The sequence below is a fragment of the Globicephala melas genome, chromosome 1, assembly GCF_963455315.2.
Source record: "Globicephala melas chromosome 1, mGloMel1.2, whole genome shotgun sequence".
In the NCBI taxonomy this organism is placed as follows: domain Eukaryota; kingdom Metazoa; phylum Chordata; class Mammalia; order Artiodactyla; family Delphinidae; genus Globicephala; species Globicephala melas.
Window position 1 is genome coordinate 100741994 of NC_083314.1, and position 21778 is coordinate 100763771.

The window sequence follows — 21778 nt, forward strand, 5'->3', positions numbered from 1 at the left end:
CGATCTGTGAGTATGTCGTGTGTGTGTGTGTGTGTGTGTGTGTTTGTGTGTATATATATATATATATATACATACATATACATATATATATATGAAAAAGTGTTTTTATATGCTTAAATGTTTTATAAAAAATCCTCAGTAATCTCTCAGGCAGTAATTTACAGTAGAAACATAATAATGGCTCCACACTTGAAATTATTACCTGCATTTGCTGTTTATAATATCAGAGGGAAAGATGCTTAAAATATTTCGCATCAACCATAGCTGAGAATTAATACTGAGGTTAAAATTATATTCTTCCCTAGGAAAGATAATATGTATTAGATTTCTTTCCAACCTAGTTTCAAAGAACAATGCATTCTTTACAAATGAATCAAATAAAAAGAAATTCTTACTCTTTTATTTGTGATTTTGCATTAAAAATATAAGAGAAGGTACCATATAAGCAGAATAGCATTTTAACAACATCCAAGAGAGTTGCAGGAAAATACAACTTTGGATAAAATCTATAGTGCTGTGTAAGCATTTATTCCAAGAGCATAAACTAATAATATCAACAAGTGTACCTACAGCAAGAATTCCATTAACCTCTCCATGTTTTCATGTCAAACTAAAGTTTTTCAAAATGATAACTTATTCCATTGGGTTTTTAATAATAGAAAATACAAGATGGGTCCAAAGTGAGTCAAGTTAGCATTCTGAGAATCCTGACTCAGTGTCAGTAGCTTAGTTTCTGTTGTAATAAGTTACCAACCATTACATTTGCTGGCAGTGGGTTAATTCCCTAATGGCAGTTTAAGGGAAATTATGGACTAGAATCTGTCAGAACAAATCTTGAGTGGGAGGAGTAAATGTTTCACAGCACACTGTGTACTTCCATGTCCATCTGGTGTTCTGAAATAAGAAAAGACAGGGAGGTCTACAAAATGTGCTTGATGGCACATTTGAGGAAGAGAAAATCAGAAGATAATGCATATTCATGTTCTTGTTTTATTATAATACCTGTTAGCAAAGGACACCAGACTGAACAGACCATAACTTTATTTTGCCTAAAAAAGATTTTAGAGATGCTTTCCTTCTCACTCGATGAAGGCAAACATTGTTTTCAGATACATTTTACTTTTTAATAACAAAAAATTCCAATTCCAAATGAAATTATGACTCTAAAGGTGCCAGGTGGCCACTTTTCCATGACCATTGCTACATGCAGATATATGCTTCTCCTGTGCATGATTCCAATCTTGTATTATTTAATTCCATCAAATTATTTAAGTATATAGCATTCTGATATTAAAATCCTCAATGCAACAACACAAACCACTTGAAAACAGAAGAAATCACAAAGGAAAAATACTTTTACTCCTATTGCCAAAAGACTATCACTTTAAATATTTTGTGAGTCCTTCCAATATCACATATATTTACACATTCAAATTATATGTACAGTTTCCAAAAAAAAAATGTTGTTTACATATTGCTTTGTAGACTGCTCTATTCATTTAGTAATATAGCATGAGCATTTCCCCATGACTATGAGTATTTAGCTATAGTTTTAAATCAAATATGTTTAAAAATTAGCTTTATAACTAGGTGGTATCATCTTGATGCTCAACCAGTTATTTTCAAAAGATCATTTGCTTCTTTGCTGGATGCAACCCCACTGTTTCATCATTGGATTGGAATAAAGAGATACAACTTCACGAGATCTCCTTCAGGGATGTCTGACACAAGCACCTGACTGCACACCAAGAGGGTCTCCTTCCCCATCGTGCCCACTGGCTAACTGATGGGCAGCATGTGGACAAAGCCCTTGTCAGGTGCTATTCCCTGGGACAGGCCCCTGGAGGTTGAAATATACCCAGAAGCAGAGAAGAACTTTTCATGTGTAACAGAATTAGTGGGTTAAAGCTCTGCTCATGTCAAGGCTACTAGGGAATCAAGCAACTGTAGCCGGGAGTAGATAGCAAAAGACATACCCATCTGATACAGGAGGAGTTTGTATGAAAAGTATCATAAGTTTTAATTTCCTGAACACTTCACTACTAGGAATGGTTTTCTCTCAAAAAAGACTGTTGCTGAACAAGTTGGCAGCACTTATACTTTCCATTTCAAAGCTCTTGCCCTGAATTTTAGTGACTATTCCTTTCCTCCTTCCTACAAATTCCAAATGTGGTCTAGCTGCCCCAGAATCTCTGGCCACTCAGCACAGGCCATCTGATGTTTTCATGCCTACAGAAGTAATGTAGAAATATATATGTCATCTTGCCCAAGCACTTTTAAAACTCAGCTTAATCATCATCTTTACCAAATCTTTCCAATTCTGTATTTCATCCCTCAGTCCTATGGGATCTTTTACTTCTAGTGTCAACTACAGGCCTAGCTCACAGTAGTATATCAATAAATGTCTGTGGAACTATGATTAAATGAATGAAAGAACAACATTTTTAAAAAAATGAATTTCCATTGCTGCAGCAGCAGGCATTTTGGTTCAAGCTTATTTCTGAAATCCCTCATATCCAGCATGGAGTGTGTGCCTTTTTCTAAAATCAGACCTGAGTGGGAAACAGGTTTTGCAGTGTCACAAATTTGACCAAAGACCTCAAGTCGAGTTGCTGGTGGTGCATTATTGCTGCTAAAGGCTTAAAAAAATCAACTTCATTTTGACACTTTTTTTAAATGTAGGCATTAAAATCTAAGGCCATTTTACTATTGTCTGTCCCACTTCATCTAAGCAGGATAAAATTTGAAGCTCTTGTTCATCTACCAGACAGGCATTCTCAAGGCTTAAGAACATAGAAATATCCACATAAAGCAGTGTGAGGGAATGCTAGAGACAATAGTAATATCTACCACCTTCTCTGACTAATGCTTTCTCCAAATTCTGGTTCCAGTGACTTTTAGAATTATACAACTTTTCTGATGGGTATGGAAATTCCCAAAGCCATCCATATGCTCTTTCATTTACCATTTATTGATTGCATTAAGCCTAGTATCTTCCTTAATATTTGGACAGTGTCTGGAACTTCTTACTATAGGGGAGCAAAATGTGCCACCTCAAAAAGTCTCTGGCATGCTGATTATTTCAGGCTGAAAACAATTAAAGCTCAAAAGACTCAGGAAGAAAATTTGACCTTCCCCCTAACTGCCTAAAAATAACTTAGATGGAGGGTCTGTTCCTGGAATAGAGCTATCAATAGAGACTGCAAAGAACATGGGCTAGGTGTGGTGCAGGGAACTCTTAAGAGATCAGAGTCCATTCTGTGTCTCCAGCATGGCCCAGCAAACATTTATTTACCAAACGCTTGCTTTTCCATCTCCATGTCAACTGCTTCCTCCCTTTCGAAGTTCTAAACTCCTACCCCCAACCTCCTCTTTTGTCTTTATCTGAAGATGGTATTTAAGGTGAATGTTTTGGAGAGTTACTCAGTTTTCCTGGGTCTCTCCTATGTATACATTTCATTAAATTTTTCTTTGACTTTCTCTTAATTAATCTGTCTCATACCAATTCAATTCTTAGACCAGCCAGAAGAACCTAGAAGGGTAGAGGAAAATTTCTTCCTCCCTGACATTACTAATACCAAGAAACCATGGCCAGGACTGTGTCCTATTCGATATTATTTCATCTGCTCCTAGAAAAATACCTACAATATAAAATGAGTTAATTTATTTTCCTTAAATGCTTTGCAGCCTATCTGTTGCCTCCTAAATAGAAGAAGATATCAACTCCAGGGTACTTGTATTGAAAAAATTGCTTTTCCTTTTGTTATTTTTCAGTAGAAAAAGAAATTATTCCTGATGTCACAATTTTGCTTTCTTTTTTAAGAGTTAGTATTCTGTTTTAAGAAAATAAACATCATAGCATTCTTTAATAAAAATAACCATTTCATAGTCTTTGTAAAAATGACACCACTATGAGTATAGATCAACCTAATCACCTTACCAAGAATATTTAGTTATCCTTTGTATCTCTCTTCTTTTCTTCCACCCTGAACATTTTTACAGATCGTAACTTGTAATTTTTGGATTTTTAAAACATGAGTGAGTAATTATGGATGTAGACCAGACTTCAAGATACAACATGGCAAAAGCTCTAGAAAGGATCTTGAAGATTCTAGCCTAATGTGTAATCCTTTTGTCCTTTGAAGACAAAAGCCGTAGAGGTTGAGTGGCTGGGCAAGATCACAGGGTAAGTGGATAATGGCTACAAAGCTAAGGCAGCAGAAAGTATTTTGGAAAATTTGGAAAAAGCGTCATTGGTAGAAAATTGAAAGAGATAAAGGTAGGGAGGTCTCTTCTTCAATATAACTCAACTCAACTCTCAGAGAAAAGAATGTGTGGAAAGAAGAAAAAGTTGCCAGAATATCCATGTTGATATGGATTAATCTAGTTTCTATACTAATCATCATGCACTTCATAAATAAGATCTCCAATTTGGGTGTCAGAAATACAAATGTAGAAAGAAGCAGACAGATTGAATCCTGGGGTGGGAGAATATGACTTTTACTTACTCTCAGATCTTGTTATTGAAGATGGTAGTTTTCAGTAGTGTAGATACTCTTTAACCTGAAAATTTTCAGCCACCATCATGGATAACACCTTATGAGCTTCTCAAAAGTTACAGCATATGAACAGCTCTTTATCTGATGACAGTACTCACTTACCATTAGCATTCATGTGAGTGAATTATATCTCTTGAAACAAGAAAATCTCATAGCTTATTTCGGTTTGGTGATAAAAAATGTTTTTCCTCTCCTGGATTTCAAATCTGTCCTCCTAACACTGGAGAAGACAATATTTCTTTTTGGATTTCTCAATATGCTGCTATTTTTCATGAAGAACTATAAATTTAAAAACAAATGATGAAAAATGTTTCAGTGTAAAAGACCACAGGAGATATTTTCTCATTCAGTTAACATCCAAATGAGACAATCACATGGAGTTTTCTGTGTAATTTTCAAGTCAAAGAGTTTATTCGAGCTGTATGAGAGAATTTTATATAAAATTTGGAGGGTTCTCATAACAAAGCATTTACTTTGGATAACATATTAAGAACATTCTTTTCTTCATCAGCAGTACTGGTCTCTCAAATGTTTCTTTAACTCAAAGATTTCTGACAAATAGGAAAATCAAACTTTTTAAAAACCCCACAAGTAAGCAATAATCTCCTTATTGCAGAATTGTCTTCGCAATTCTTTTATCTAATGTGTTGTATGTGAAGAGATTCCCTCTACAGTAATAATATGTACTCATGGCTTCCTTATTGTTGTGTAGGGAATAAATTTAAAATGAATATTGTTTCTGTAAAGATGTATTTGCTCTAAGGAAACACAAATGAACAGGGCATTTTGAAATTATTTGGAAATTCAGGAACATGTGACTAGGAACAGGTCAGTAGATAAAATCTCTCTTTTTAATGGATGTCAGATGCTGGCAATACATAAATACATATCAAGCCAAACCCATTATAATTTTGGACCCCAGATGGAAGTTGTTTATGAATAACTTGAGAACATCCAGTTATTTATAGTACAGAAAATCACTAACACTTGAAAAACAAAAAAAGCAATTACTGTATCTCCAACCGTGTAATGGCCATGTTAGACAGAAGAATCACAAATTTAGCTTCATCATTCTTGAATCAAAAGCTGGATTGTAGAGATTGTGGCTGTGTTTGGAAAATTAGAGAAAAATAACACTTTCAGAATTATAACACAAAAAGACAATTAAGCTGCTACCATTATTCTCCAGAACAATAAAGTTCTATTTGGAAAAGTTATAAAAGTCATGAGAGAAATATTAAAATAAAATTAATTAGAAGACAAAATAGTCTTCTCTGTTTCTATCTCTCCTCTTTCAATGGTGGATACCTTCGTATAGCCTCCTTTTATTTTCAATTTTCCTTTTTCTTCAGAGTCACAATTTCCATCTCTTTTTAATATTCATTTATTTTCTTTATACATTCTTTTTAGTTATCATGTGATCTTCCAATATACTTTCCCTCCCTTCCCTCCCTTCCTTCTACTTTTTTCTTTTCTATTTTTTCTCTTTGTGCCCACAGAAGTACACCATTGGAAGTGTTGAGGAGAAAGACATTTTCCTCTGCCCTTCTAAGTTCTTCTGGTTGCTCTAAGAATTAAATTGACATGAGACAGATTAACAGAAGAAAATCAAACAAAAATTTAATAACATGTATGTATGGGAGAGACCCAGGAAAACTGAGTAACTAGCCAAAATAGCAGAAACGCTGACCTTAAATACCATCTTCAGCTAAAGACAAAAGAGGAGGTTAGGGGTAGTGGTTTAGGCACTTCAAAGGGGAGACAGACAATTCACTTTGACATGGAAAAGCAAATGTTTGGTAAATTAATGTTTCCTGAGCCAAGCAGAGACAATGGACACAGTGGACTCTGATCTCTAGGCTCTGCTGAGTTTTCCCCACCACACCAGCCCATATTCTTTACATACATCTCTGGTGATAGCTCTATTCCTGCAACAAGCCCTTTATCTAAATTCTTTTAGGCAGTTAAGGAGGAGGTAACAAGAAAAACTTCCTGGGTCTTCTGTTTCTTAAAAATAATCAACCTAAATTAACTCTCATGCCAAAGAGACACATTTTGGGGTGACAAAATTTGCTTCCCAATTTTTTGGAAGCAATTTCTTGTTCAAAAGAAGGAAGAACTTTCCATATCTGAACATTATCTAAAATGGACACAAACAACTTTTCTGGTAGTGACTCCCTCATTTTAAAAGATCTATAAGAAGAGGATGGAGAGCTAATTATCTGAAATCTTACACTGAATAAGAGATTGAATTAAATGACCTCTAAATTCCCTTTCAGCACTTAAATAATATGTTTCTATAATTTCTTTCCTTGGCCAAAGCAGGTCAAGGTACTTCCCATGATGCTGTAGCACTCAGCAATGTTCACAGTGGTAAATGCTCATTCATGTCTGTTTTTTCTTTCCCCTGTTTAGGAAAATGGGAAAATCTTCCTCCAAGACTACTGAACAAGTGCTTGATTTTACTCAGGTCCACTCAGTTCTCTTTCTGTTCTGCTTCACCATCTGATCACCCTCTTTTTTTCTTTCCCTTTTGCTTTACTCTTTTTTCTTGCCACATGCTCATCTCCTCCGCGTCCCTTCGTCTTCTCCTTGCTCTGTTCTCCTTTACATCTTTTTTCCTTTATTCTTTGTCCCATTCTTTTCCTGTTTGCATTCCTATTCTTGCCCAGAAAAGGCCTATTTTAGGCCTTGGCATTCAGTCCCAAGGCTCAAAAGCAATTAGTCATGAGAGAAGGAAAGGAGATACTCTCGAGATACTCTCTGACCTCTTTCAGAAATGAAAATGACTTCTGGAGCTTCCCTCCCTCCCTCCTCCCTTTCCCTTTCCCCCTTTAAATATTGATGGTACCACACTAGCAGCCTGCTAATGTAACTGTGGTTGGCACTCTGCAGAGGCAAAGGGAGCTGCAGGTACAGTCACAGGTAAGAGACTTTAGCCAGCTTTTTCTTCTATCTGTTACTTGCTCTTCTAGCCCCGTGCTTCCAGCTTGCCAAAGACAGAAAAGCCCATGTGCCTGTCAGTAGATTTGCTGCCCACGGAGAAGCTCCACTTCTCCCGTGAGCTATAAATTGTTCTGATCCTTATCAGCAGATGCACAGCCTACTGTGGCAGCAGGAGGACAGGCCCGGCCCTGTTTATCAGGAGGTGAAGCCAAGATTCTAGGTGCTGATGTCATGATGCTTCTGAGCTGGAGAAGGAAAATGCATTTGGTGTAGGGTCCCCTGCTTCCAAGTGCTGCTTATTCATACCACACCCCAGTGAACTCAATCTGTGGCTGCCCTCCTCCCAGGTTTGATGATGCCCAGAATAAGGGCAGTGTACTTTCTGGATTTCAGTGCAGCACCGTCAGGTCCTGTAGAATTACAAAACAGCTGAGGACTTAAATGTGTACCACTTAATTACGTGCCACATGTAATTTCAGAGCAGTTCTATTTATAGTGGAACTTTATGTTTAAAAAGCTTATATTTCAGAGTGGGAGGCGCTGCAAATCCTTTTAAGCCCAGTAATGAGGCTTAAAATGTGACTCAAAGGAGCTGTAAAATTGGCCAGCACTCCAACTGGGTCACGTTCGGATCAAGATGGCAAGGAGGACGTTAATGGCATGAAAACAAGCTCGGGATTTAAAAATTGGAGACTCTTCTTGATCTGTGTATGTGTACGTGTCTGCGTGCATGTGTGTGTGTATGTGTGTGTGCGTGCGTGTGTGTCTCTTTGTGCGTGTGTGTGTGTGTCTCTGTGTGTTGTGGGGAAAGGTGGTTATTTATTAGCAGTAAAGATAGGGAAGAAGTCAATAGAAGTTCAGGACATCTAACAGAAACTCAGAGTTTATATAAATACCAAACAAGGTCAGATTGAGTCAAATGCACATTCAGGGCGCAGTTCCACAGGGGAACGACAGAAGTGAGACACAGGTGTGAGGGCAGGGCAGGACCAGCAAAGCTCAGAGAGCTGAAGTGTGGGAGGGGGCATGTCGGAGCTGTCAATCATGCATCAGCAGCCAGGGCCAAGGGGAGACCCTGAGCCTTCTCCACTAAGGCCGAACTGTGTGTGTGCGCGTGCGTGTGCACGCGCGTGTCTGCGCGTGCGTGTGTGCATGCGGAGGGGTGACAGCTGGTTTATTAAAAGGCCCTTAGTCTCTTGTAAGCACAGTGACTTAGCTTCCCTACTTTGGTGTGGCATGGAGTGTGACTAAAACACCATCCTGTTTTTTTTCTTCACTGAGTGAAGACAAGAATGATTAGAGGCTTGTAAATAATTGGGGAGACCTAGAAGGGTACCAAAAATTACATGGGCCTGGTCTAAAAATGACTGCTGCTGAGTGAAGTATGGCTGTGCCTCTTTTCCCCTACTCTGTCCCCATCTGCCCCGCCCCTGCCATAGAGACTGATCTCAATCTCCAACAATTCAGCGAGAAACGCAGAGATTGTGCACAGCCTTCGCTGTGATTCAATGGGCAGGCTGTGGGGCAAGTGGTGAGCAAAGGTCATCTGTAAAAACAGTCCCAGCAGCATGACACTCAGTGGATTGAATGTTTCTAGTTTTCTGGGACTGATCGTTGCACTGAGGAAATATGGCTGCACTATTTTTCACCTTTACTTACCTGGTCTCCCTTATACTTACACCCTGCTTGCTTGTGCTTCTACATTCAGCCTAGATCCTTACACCTACTTTCAGGCACAAGCACATCTTCCAACCAAGGTTGAACTAGAACTTCAGCACCCCACTCATGTCCGCACTCCTTTGGCCTCTATTCTTCACTCAGTGCCCTCACCCTCATGTCTGACAAAGCAAATAAATACGTGCTCATAGCAGGGGAAAGAAATCTTTTGCCACCAAACAATAGCCAAGAGATTAAATAAATATATTTTCAAGATTTAGCACAACACACCTCAAAAATAACCATGAAAAGATTGAATTTAATCCAAGGGTCCACAGCAAAATATCACCTTTTGAATAAAAAAAAAGCCAATACATTTAGATACGGTTTCAAGGCCTAGGGGTAGTACTTTGAAAAGATTGAATTAAATCTTGTGGACTGTTATTAACTAGTTAGTTCTTACTATTTGCTCTTTTTGAAAAAATACTGATGAGAGTATTAATCTGAATATTAGTTTATAAATTATTGTCATAAATATCACTACTAGCAATAAATGATATTATGGTAATAATAAGAATTACTAGTAATAATAATAGCAGCATTTTATTTATTTAGCGATTATAAATTCTGTGAGGGCAGGGCCTGTGTTTAATAGGTAGGTGTTTAATAAGTATTTATGGAATACAAATGATTTTCACATATATGCTTTCTTCGTCCTCTTAACAATTCAAGGATTCTGGCTCATACATGCTTAATGCTTAAATCTTTCACATGCTTGGTACTTCAACTGTTAAATAGTAGGAAGTTAGCAAATATTTGTTGGCTGAGGGATTGGTAAGGCAGGTGTTAACATCTGCTTTGCGAATTCAGAACACACGTCTATGGCCTGACCATCAACTGACTCACCACAACCTTCTATAGGAAGCAAATATCACCACTCCTAGAGTGAACAGATATAAGATTATATATTTTACATTAAACAAATGTAAACTATGATCCCAGACCAATCTTGGACCTTGCTATTGGTAAGTCTTTATCTGCAGATCGCTGGAAAGACAGAGTTTTCTTGTTCTATTCATATATGTATGGAGCATTGAGATTGGAGAAGCAATAGTTGCTGACCAAGAGGAATTCTGCCTAAGGATTAACATCTAACAAATTTGACATTCACACTTGGAATGGTTAATCAATCTTGCCATGGGTTACTGAAACACTGTTTAAAGTTTCTGATAATGTTTGCTTAAGTAAAGAGTTCCAAATACATTTGAAGTTAGCTAAACTATTGTTGATAAACACTTATGTGATCCTTCAAAGAATTCCCAGAGGATATAATAGCCCACCTGTAGGAGCAGTAACAGGGAAAAATACTTGGGAACTTGCTGTGTGAGCAAACTTTTAAGCCTTTTCTCAACAACAGACTCAAGAAAATACGGAGCATACTACCTACCTCAGATGTAATTGTGAAGGACAATAAAAGCACCTCACAAACTAGAAAGCACTATATAGATGTAAGTTGATATTATTATTATTATCTATAAAATAGAGGTCACAATTGCTCAACTATCTTAAAAAGTTGATTTGAGAATCAAATGAGTTGGTGTGGGAAGATATTTGAGGAAGACAAGATGCTTTTCAACTGCATAATGAAACTATTATTAAAATGTCCTATTCAAGGACATCAATATCTTTTTCTTATGACTAAAAATGAGGGTTGTTCTTTCTAGAGAGATTCATGGCATGGACACCAATAAAATAATTATCACCATTACATGCTCTTTGACTGAGTGCTACATGCTGATTCTTCAATATCAATTCTCTGTGAAGCAATGGACATGATACAGAAAATGCCATCAGAGTCAGAAAACCCACATGCCAAATAAGTTACCTGTTTGCTCAGCATCACTGATGCTTTTTAAAGAGTTGCTAACTGAAAAAGCTGTCTCCTTAGAACACAAATCATTGTAATTGGAACTTTGGAAATTGTATGGTAGCTAGAATGATGAATAAAGCACAGTTGGAGAGTTTCAAGTATGGCAGTTTGTGTTTTCTTTAAAGCCTTTCTTATGAGAAATTGGGAAGTCAGACAATATCTATAACAAACATATGTCATAAGAAATCCAACTGCACGTCAGAGATTTTTTTTTTTAGCAGCTAGAAAGTTCTTTCATGAATAGATTTCAATTAGCCACAAACATAAACAGCAAATTTGGTTTTGATTATATGGTATTTTTCCTAAGTCAGACTAACCCTCCAATTTTGAGAAGCAAATATTTGACGCTGTTTTTGTAAGTAATTCCTCCATTATCCTCACTGGCTCTGAGCTTGCCAGCAGTTTTTTCATTCTGAGGTCTTTGGAAAGATCAATTAAAGAGTAAGAACCAGTTTTGTTTGCTCATTAAGGGGTTCTGCAAGGGATAGGAGGAGAAACAATGTTGCCGACTGCAGCAGTAGTCCCCTTATGGTACCTTTTCTCACAGTGTCCCTTCCTTATCAGACATGGTAGTAGGAGAGGTTGACTTTCACACTCTCTTCCGGACACAGTTTTATGGATAACAATAAAATCTCTATTGAGAAGGATGGAAATTATGAAGATAAAGGTAGCATAATAGATAATGAGGTCAAGTGTCTGAAAACACTTTTTTTTTTTTTAAAGCATTCAACTCTTCTACTAGTCTCTTGCAAAATCATCATTCAAAGGACTAAGGACACTTTGCCTCTTCAGACTTGAGGAACAGGGCCTGGGTCTTCCTTTTCAATGACTTTGGGAATCAGTACAATCTCAATTAATTGTATAGTAGAAATTACTTTGCAATTGAATAAAGATTCTTTATGCATAAACTACATGGAAGCAGGCAAATTTTAGATCGACAGTATCATTGTAGTTAATATTACTACATAAGATTGATTTTCTTTTCTAGGGCTTTACTCTGTTAGGTAATACCTGTCACTGCTCCTTTCCTTACTCAGGACCCTTTCTGAGTTGCTTCCAGTGATAACTCCTGGTTCAAGCAATAGGTAAATCTCATAACTTACCCCTGATACCTCTAAATTGGCTATTTTGATTTTGAATCCTTGGTCTAGAATGTCCTGAGAATTTTACTTTTCTGTAACCATTTTGCTGGGTTCAGCAAGATAAACTTTATCAATTCTTTCTTTTCCTAAGATTCAGTACTTTCCCTGGATTCTTTATTTCCCAGTTCTTTCTTCATCACTTTTCTCCACTGTGCCTCTTCAGGTTCTCTGTTCCACCTCAAGCCACCCACCTAACCTGCTTCATCTAATCCAGAGGTTGCCTTTTTGACCCACAGACAATTGCAAAGTGATTCCATTAACATGTAGATGACTCTGGACAGAGCTGAACAGGCTAAACATGTGTTTGAATATAAGGATTAATCAACATATAGGGTACCAACGTGTACCACACAAAAGGGAGAACATTTCTTTCCATGTATTTGTGTCTTCTTTAATTTCTTTCAGCAACGTTTTGTAGTTTTTGTTGTACAAGTCTTTCTTCCCCGTGATTACATTTATTCCTATATGTTTTATTCTTTTTGATGTTATTGCAAATGGATTGTTTTCTTAATTTACTTTTAGGATAGTTTGTTGTTAGTGTGTATAAGTGCAACTGATTTTTGTATATTCATTTTGTATCCTGCAATTTTGCTAAGTTCATTTATTAGTTCTAATGATTCTGTTGGTGGAATCTTTAAGGTTTGCTACACATAAGATTATGTTATTTAAAAACAGAGATCGGGGCTTCCCTGGTGGTGCAGTGGTTGAGACTCCACCTGCCGGTGCAGGAGACACGGGTTCGTGCCCCGGTCCGGGAAGATCCCACATGCCGCGGAGCGGCTGGGCCCGTGAGCCATGGCCGCTGAGCCTGCGCGTCCGGAGCCTGTGCTCTGCAACGGGAGAGGCCACAACAGTGAGAGGCCCGTGTACCGCAAAAAGAAAAAAAAAAAAAACAGAGATCATTTTAATTCTTCTTTTTCTTATCTAGTTGCTCTAGCTAAGACATCCAATATTATGCTGAACCGAAGTGGTTGGAGTCAGCATCCATGACTTGTTCCTCATCTGAGAGGAAAAGCTTTCAGGTTTTCACTGTGGAGTATGATACTACCCGTAGGCTTTTCATAAATTACTCTTGTCACGTTGAGGTAATTTCCTCTATTCCAAGTTTGTTGAGTGTTTTTATCAAAAAATAGTGTTGAATTTTATCGAATGCTTTTTCTGCATTTATTGAAATGATCTTGTGATTTTTACCCTTCATTCTGTTAATGTGGTGAAGCACATGCATTGATTTGCATATGTGAAAACATCCTTGCCTCCCAGTGATAAATTTCATTTGACAGGGTGTATGATCCTTTTAATGTGCTGTTGAATTTAGCTTGCTAGTATTTTATTTAGGATTTTCACATATATGTTCATGAGGTCTATTGGCCTATAGTTTTCTTTTCTTGTAGTGTCTTTGTCTGGCTTTGGGTAATACTGTCCCCATAAAATGAGGTTGGAAGTGTTCCCTTCTTTTCAGTTTTTTGGGAAGGGTTTGAGATTATTAAAATGTCCTTACTACCCAAAACAATCTACATTTTAAATGCAATTTCTGTAAGAATTCTAACAGCGTTCTTTGCAGAAATAGACAAAACAATTGTAAAATTTATATGAAACTACAAAGGGCCCTGAATAACTAAGCAATCTTGAATAAAAGAACAAAGCTGGAGGTCTCATGCTTCCTAACTTCAAAACATATTACAAAGCTAGAGTAGTAAAAGCAGTATGATACTGTCGTAAAGACAGACGTAGACCAATGAAATAGAATAAAGATCCCAGGAAATAAACCCCATGCATATACAGTAAATAATCTTTGATAAACGGGGACAGAATAGTCTTTTCAACAAATGGTGTTGAGAATATCCACGTGTAAAAGAGTGAAATTGGACCCTTATCTTACATCATACACAAAAATAAATTCAAAATGGATTAAAGACTTAAGGGATGGGCTTCCCTGGTGGCGTAGTGGTTGAGAGTCCGCCTGCTGATGCAGGGGACACAGGTTCGTGCCCCAGTCCGGGAAGATCCCACATGCCGCGGAGCGGCTGGGCCCATGAGCCATGGCCGCTGAGCCTGCGCGTCCGGAGCCTGTGCTCCACAGTGGGAGAGGCCACAACAGTGAGAAGCCCGCGTACAGAAAAAAAAAAAAAAAGACTTAAGGGAAAGACCTGAAACTATAAAATTAGAAGAAAACATAGGGGGAAACCTTGATGACATTGGTCTTGGCAATAATTTCTTGGCTATGACACGGAAAGCACAAGCCACAAAAGCAAAAGTAGGCAAGTGAGACTACAGCAAACTAAAATGCTTCTGCATAAAGGGAAGGAAACAACTAACAGAGTGAAAAGGAAACCTGTAGAATGGGAGAATATATTTGCAAACCATATATAAGATAAGGGGTTAATATAAAAAATATATATAAGGAACTCATACAATTAAGTAGCAAAAATACCCAAATAACTTAATTTAAAAATGATCAAAAATCTTGAATAAACATTTCTCAAAGAAGACATACAAGTTGCCAGCAGGTATATGAAAAGCTGATCAACATTACCAGTCATCAGGGAAATGCAAATCAAGACCACAATCAGACATTAACTCACACCTGTTAGGATGGCCATTATCAAAATCACAGAAAATAAGTGCGGGAAAGGATGTAGAGAAATTGAAACACTTTTGCACAGTTGTTAGGAATGTAAAATGTGCAGCCCCTACGGAAAACAGTATGGAGTTTCCTCAACAAATTATGAAAGGAACTACTGTATGATCCAGCAATCCTACTTGAACACAGGATCTCAGAGAGAGGTTTGCACTCCCACATTCACTGCAGCATTATTTGCAAAGCCAAGAGGTGGAAAAAACCTATATGTCCATTTATGGATAAATGGATAAAGAAAATGTGGTATATACATACAGTGGAATATTACTCATCCTTAACAAAGTAGAAAATCTATCATATGCTACAACATGGATGAAACTTGAGGACATTATGCTAAATGAAATTAACCAGCAACAGAAAGACAAATACTGCATGAGTACACTTATATGAGGTATCTATAATAGTCATATTTATAGAAGCAGAGAGTAGAATAGTGGTGGCCAGAGGCTGGGGGCAGGGGGGAATGGGAAGTTATTGTTCATTGGGTGTAGAGTTTATGTCACATACAATGAAAAAGTTCTAGAGATCTGCTGTACAACAATACTCATGTAGTTAACAATATTGCACTATACGTTTAAAAAATTATTGTGAGTAGATCTCATATTATGTGTTTTGTTTTTTACTACAATTAAAAACAATAAGGAGAAGGGAGAAATTTTTTCTCCATGTTTGACCAGAGGAATAGGTCTGAAACTGTTTGAGGTGCTGGTGGTTGTCGCTATACTTGTTGTTCTGTTTAAAGATCTGGGGTATTGGGCTTCCCTGGTGGCACAGTGGTTAAGAATCTGCCTGCCAATGCAGGGGACACAGGTTTGAGCCCTTGTCTGGGAATATCCCACATACCGCAGAGCAAAAAAGCCCGTGCGCCACAAGCACTGAGCCTGCACTCTAGAGCCCCCGAGCCACGACTACTGAAGCCCACGCACCTAGAGCCCGTGCTCCACAACAGGAGAGGCCACCACGATGAGAAGCCTGCACACCGCAATGAAAAGTAGCCCCTGCTCGCCGCAACTAGAGAAAGCCCGCGCAGCAATGAAGACACAATACAGCCAAAAATTAATTAATTAATTTAAAATCTGAGGTATTAGGATTTACCAAGTATAAAAATTCTATTTTCAAAAAAATTTTAACATAAGCAAAGTTTTACTTCGGTTTTTTTGGCTCATAAATGACTCTGCAATATCTAACATGTAAGAGACTAACATGGTTACTGTCTAAAGGCAGCACAGAGGCCACTGAATATTTGTACAATTTTAGGAAAAGAGGAACAGCTCAAAATCTCCTTCACACTGAGGGAGGGAAAATGGGGTGGGATCAGGGTAGATGAGTAAATAAACATCTTAGCTCTGTCATCTGGGCTGAGGGTTCCCCGCTGAAACTCCAGCTACATAGGCGGTCGATTGGACCCTACCTGTGTTAGGGAAATATAATCAAAAAGAAAAAAAATCTTCCAATCCAAGAATCCTCTTCACAAAGAGAGTTGAGAAACAAACCACTTTTATTATTAAATAAGCATTAAACGAGAGTGTAATGTGCATCACAGGCAATCTGCTAAGAGATTGCAAGGACAGAAATCTGCCCTTTTTTTACACAAGCACATACAACCCATCACATACATGCTTTTTTAAAAAAAAAATTTAATTTTATTTTTAAACAGCATGTTTTTATTAGTTATCTATTTTATACATATTCGTGCGTATATGTCAATCTCAATCTCCCAATTCATCCCACCACCACCGCAGCTGCCTCCCTGCTTTCCCCCGTTGGTGTCCATACATTTGTTCTCTACCTCTGTGTCTCTATTTCTGCCTTGCAAATCGGTTCATCTGTAGCGTTTTTTAGATTCCACATATATGCATTAATATACGATATTTGTTTTCCTCTTTCTGACTTACTTCACTCTGTATGACAGTCTCTAGACGCATCCACGTCTCAACAAACGACCCAATTTCGTTCCTTTTTATGGCTAAGTGATATTCCATTGTATATATGTACCACATCTTCTCTATCCCTGTGTCTGTCGATGGGCATTTAGGTTGCTTCCATGACCTGGCTATTGTAAATAGTGCTGCAATGAACATTGAGGTGCATGTGTCTTTTTGAATTATGGTTTTCTCTGCATATATGCCCAGTAGTGGGATTGCCGGGTCATATGGTAATTGTATTTCTAGTTTTTAAGGAACCTCCATACTGTTCTCCATAGTGGCTGTATCAATTTACATTCCCACCAACAGTGCAAGAGGGGTCCCTTTTCTCCACACCCTCTCCAGCATTTGTTGTTTGTAGATTTTCTGATGATACCCATTCTAACTGGTGTAAGGTGATACCTCATTGTAGTTTTGATTTGCATTTCTCTAATAGTTAATGATGTTGAACAGCTTCTCATCTGCTTCTTGGCCATCTGTATGTCTTTGGAGAAATGTCTATTTAGGTCTTCTGCCCATTTTATGATTGGGTTTTTTATCTTTTAATATTGAACTGCATGAGATGTTTATATATTTTGGAGATTAATCCTTTATCCGTTGATTGCTTTGCAAATATTTTCTCCCATTCTGAGGACTGTCTTTTCATCTTGTTTATGGTTTCCTTAGCTTTTAAATTTCCTTAGGTCCCATCTGTTTATTTTTTATTTTATTTCCATTTCTCAAGATCAAAAAAGATCTTGCTGTGACTTATGTCAAAGGGTGTTCTTCCTATGTTTTCCTCTAAGAGTTTTATAGTGTCCTGTCTCACATTTAGATCTTTAATCCATTTGGAGTTTATTTTTGTGTATTGTGTTAGGAAGTGTTCTAATTTTATTCTTTTACATGTAACAGTCCAGTTCTCTCAGCACCACTTATGAAGAGAGTCTTTTCTCCATTGTATATCATTGTCTCCTTTGTCATAGATTAGTTGACCATAGGTGTGTGGGTTTATATCTGGGCTTTCTACACTGTTCCATTGATCTATATTTCTGTTTTTGTGGCAGTACCATGTTGTCTTTTTCTTTTTCTTTTTTACATCTTTATTGGAGTATAATTGCTTTACAATGGTGTGTTAGTTTCTTCTTTATAACAAAGTGAATCAGTTATACATATACATATGTTCCAATATCTCTTCCCTCTTGAGTCTCCCTCCCTCCCACCCTCCCTATCACACCCCTCTATGTGGTCACAAAGCACCAAGCTGATCTCCCTGTGCTATGTGGCTGCTTCCCACTAGCTATCTATTTTAGGTTTGGTAGTGTATATATGTCCATGCCACTCTCTCACTTTGTCCCAGATTACCCTTCCCCCTCCCAATATCCTCAAGTCCATTCTCTAGTAGGTCTGTGTCTTTATTCCCATCTTACCCCTAGGTTCTTCATGACATTTTTTTCTTAAATTCCATATATATGTGTTAGCATACAGTATTTGTCTTTCTCTTTCTGACTTACTTCACTCTGTATGACAGACTCTAGGTCTATCCACCTCATTACAAATAGCTCAATTTCATTTCTTTTTATGGCTGAGTAATATTCCATTGTATATATGTGCCACATCTTCTATATCCATTCATCCGATGATGGACACTTAGGTTGTTTCCATCTCCTGCCTATTGTAAATATAGCTGAAATGAACATTTTGGTACATGACTGTTTTTGAATTATGGTTTTCTCAGGGAATATGCCCAGTAGTGGGATTGCTGGGTCATATGGTAGATCTATTTGTAGTTTTTTAAGGAACCTCCATACTGTTCTCCATAGTGGCTGTACCAATTCACATTCCTACCAGCAGTGCAAGAGTGTTCCCTTTTCTCCACACCCTCTCCAGCATTTATTGTTTCTAGATTTTTTGATGATGGCCATGCTGACTTGTGTGAGATGATATCTCATTGTAGTTTTGATTTGCAGTTCTCTAATGACTCATGATGTTGAGCATTATTTCATGTGTTTGTTGGCAGTCTGTATATCTTCTTTGGAGAAATGTCTATTTAGGTATTCTGCCCATTTTTGGATTGATTTGCTTGTTTTTTTGTTATTGAGCTGCATGAGCTGCTTGTAAATTTTGGAGATTAATCCTTTGTCAGTTGCTTCATTTGCAAATATGTTCTCCCATTCTGAGGGTTGTCTTTTCATCTTGTTCATGGTTTCCTTTGCTGTGCAAAAGCTTTGAAGTTTCATTAGGTCCCATTTGTTTATCTTTGTTTTTATTTCCATTTCTCTGGCAGGTGGGTCAAAAAGGATCTTGCTGTGATTTATGTCATAGAGTGTTCTGCCTATGTTTTCCTCTAAGAGTTTGATAGTTTCTGCCCTTACATTTAGGGCTTTAATCCATTTTGAGCTTATTTTGTGTGTATGGTGTTAGGGGGTGATCTAATCTCATACTTTTACATGTACCTGTCCAGTTTTCCCAGCACCACTTATTGAAAGGGTTGTCCTTTCTCCACTGTACATTCCTGCCTCCTTTACCAAAGATAAGGTGGCCATATGTGCGTGGGTTTATCACTGGGCTTTCTCTCCTGTTCCATTGATCTATCTTTCTGTTTTTGTGCCAGTACCATACTGGCTTGATTACTGTAGCTTTGTAGTATAGTCTGAAGTCTGGGAGCCTGATTCCTCCAGCTCCAACTTTTGTTCTCAGTATTGCTATGGCTATTCAGGGTCTTTTGTGTTTCCACACAAATTGTGAAATTTTTGGTTCTAGTTCTGTGAAAAATGCCCGTGGTAGTTTGATAGGGATTGCATTGAATTTGTAGATCCCGTTGGGTAGTAGAGTCATTTTCACAATGTTGATTCTTCCAGTCCAAGAACATGGTACATCTCTCCATCTATTTGTATCATCTTTAATTTCTTTCATCAGTGTCTTATAATTTTCTGCATACAGGTCCTTTGTCTCCTTAGGTAGGTTTATTCCTAGATATTTTATTCTTTTTGTTGCAATGGTAAAAAGGAGTGTTTTCTTGATTTCACTTTCAGAATTTTCATCATTAGTGTATAGGAATGCCAGAGATTTTTCTGTACATTAATTTTGTATCCTGCTACTTTACAAATTCATTGATTAGCTCTAGCAGTTTTCTGGTAGCATCGTTAGGATTCTCTGTGTATAGTATCATGTCATCTGCAAACAGTGACAACTTTACTTCTTCTTTTCCAATTTGCATTCCTTTTATTTCCTTTTCTTCTCTGATTTCTGTGGCTAAAACTTCCAAAACTATGTTGAATAATAGTGGTGAGAGTAGGCAACCTTGTCTTCTTCTTGATCTTAGTGGAAATGCTTTCAGTTTTTCACCGTTGAGGACCGTTGATGTTGGCTGTGGGTTTGTCATATATGGCCTTTATGATGTTGAGGAAAGTTCCCTCTATGCCTACTTTCTGCAGGGTTTTTATCATAAATGGGTGTTGAATTTTGTCGAAAGCTTTCTCGGCCTCTATTGAGATGATCATATGGTTTTTCTCTTTCAATTTGTTAATATGGTGTATCACGTTGACTGATTTGCATATATTGAAGAATCCTTGCATTCCTGGAATAAAGCCCACTTGATCATGGTGTATGATCCTTTTAATGTGCTGTTGGATTCTGTTTGCTAGTATTTTGTTGAGGATTTTTGCATCTATGTTCATCAGTGATATTGGCCTGTAGTTTTCTTTGTTTGTGACATCCTTGCCTGGCTTTGGTATCAGGGTGATGGTGGCCTCATAGAATGGGTTAGGGAGGGTTCCTCTCTCTGCTATATTTTGGAAGAGTTTGAGAAGGATAGGTGTTAGCTCTTCTCTAAATGTTTGATAGAATTCGCCTGTGAAGCCACCTGGTCCTGGGCTTTTGTTTGTTGGAAGATTTTTAATCACAGTTTCAATTTCAGTGCTTGTGATTGGTCTGTTCATATTTTCTATTTGTTTCTGATTCAGTCTTGACAGGTTATGCATTTCTAAGAATTTGTCCATTTCTTCCAGGTTGTCCATTTTATTGGCATATAGTTGCTTGTAGTAATCTCTCATGATCTTTTGTATTTCTGTAGTGTCAGTAGTTACTTATCCTTTTTCATTTCTAATTCTGTTGATTTGAGTCTCTTCCTTATTTTCCTGATAAGTATTACTAATGGTTTATCAATTTTGTTTATCTTCTCAAAGAACCACCTTTTAGTTCTATTGATCTTTGCTATCATTTCCTTTATTTCTTTTTCATTTATTTGTGATCTGATTTTTATGATTTCTTTCCTTCTGCTAACTTTGGTGGGTTTTTGTTTTTCTTTCTGTAATTGCTTTAGGTGCAAGGTTAGGTTGTTTATTCGAGATGTTTCCTGTTTCTTAAGGTAGGATTGTATTGCTATAAGCTTCCCTCTTAGGACGGCTTTTGCTGCATCCCATAGGTTTTGGGTCGTCGTGTCTCCATTGTCATTTGTTTCTAGGTATTTTTTGATTTCCTCTTTGATTTCTTCATTGATCACTTCATTATTAAGTAGTGTATTGTTTAACCTACATGTGTTTGTATTTTTAACAGATCTTTTCCTGTAATTGATATCTAGTCTCACAGCATTGTGGTCGGAAAAGATACTTGATACAATTTCAATTTTCTTAAATTTACCAAGGCTTGATTTTTGACCCAAGATATGATCTATCCTGGAGAATGTTCCATGAGCACTTGAGAAGAATGTGTATTCTGTTGTTTTTGGATGGAATGTCCTATAAATATCAATTAAGTCCATTTTGTTTAATGTACCATTTAAGCTTCTGTTTCCCAATTTATTTTCATTTTGGATGATCTGTCCATTGGTGAAAGTGGGATGTTAAAGTCCCTACTATGAATGTGTTACTGTCGATTTCTCCTTTTATGGCTGTTAGTATTTGCCTTATGTATTGAGGTGCTCCTATGTTGGGTGCATAAATGTTTACAATTGTTATATCTTCTTCTTGGATCGATCCCTTGATCATTATGTAGTGTCCTTCTTT

At 37.4% G+C, this 21778-nt stretch overlaps 1 protein-coding gene across 1 annotated transcript in view; it reads left to right on the plus strand.

Annotated features, from left to right (window-relative positions):
- The first annotated feature begins 7467 nt into the window (after nt 1-7467).
- The window catches only part of PLPPR5 (phospholipid phosphatase related 5), a 308592-nt gene continuing 294281 nt past the window's right edge, over nt 7468-21778 (plus strand). Inside the window, exon 1 of the mRNA XM_060302406.1 lies at nt 7468-7484. The gene's annotated coding sequence lies outside the window, so the exon portion shown is untranslated. The remainder of the gene's footprint in view (nt 7485-21778) is intronic.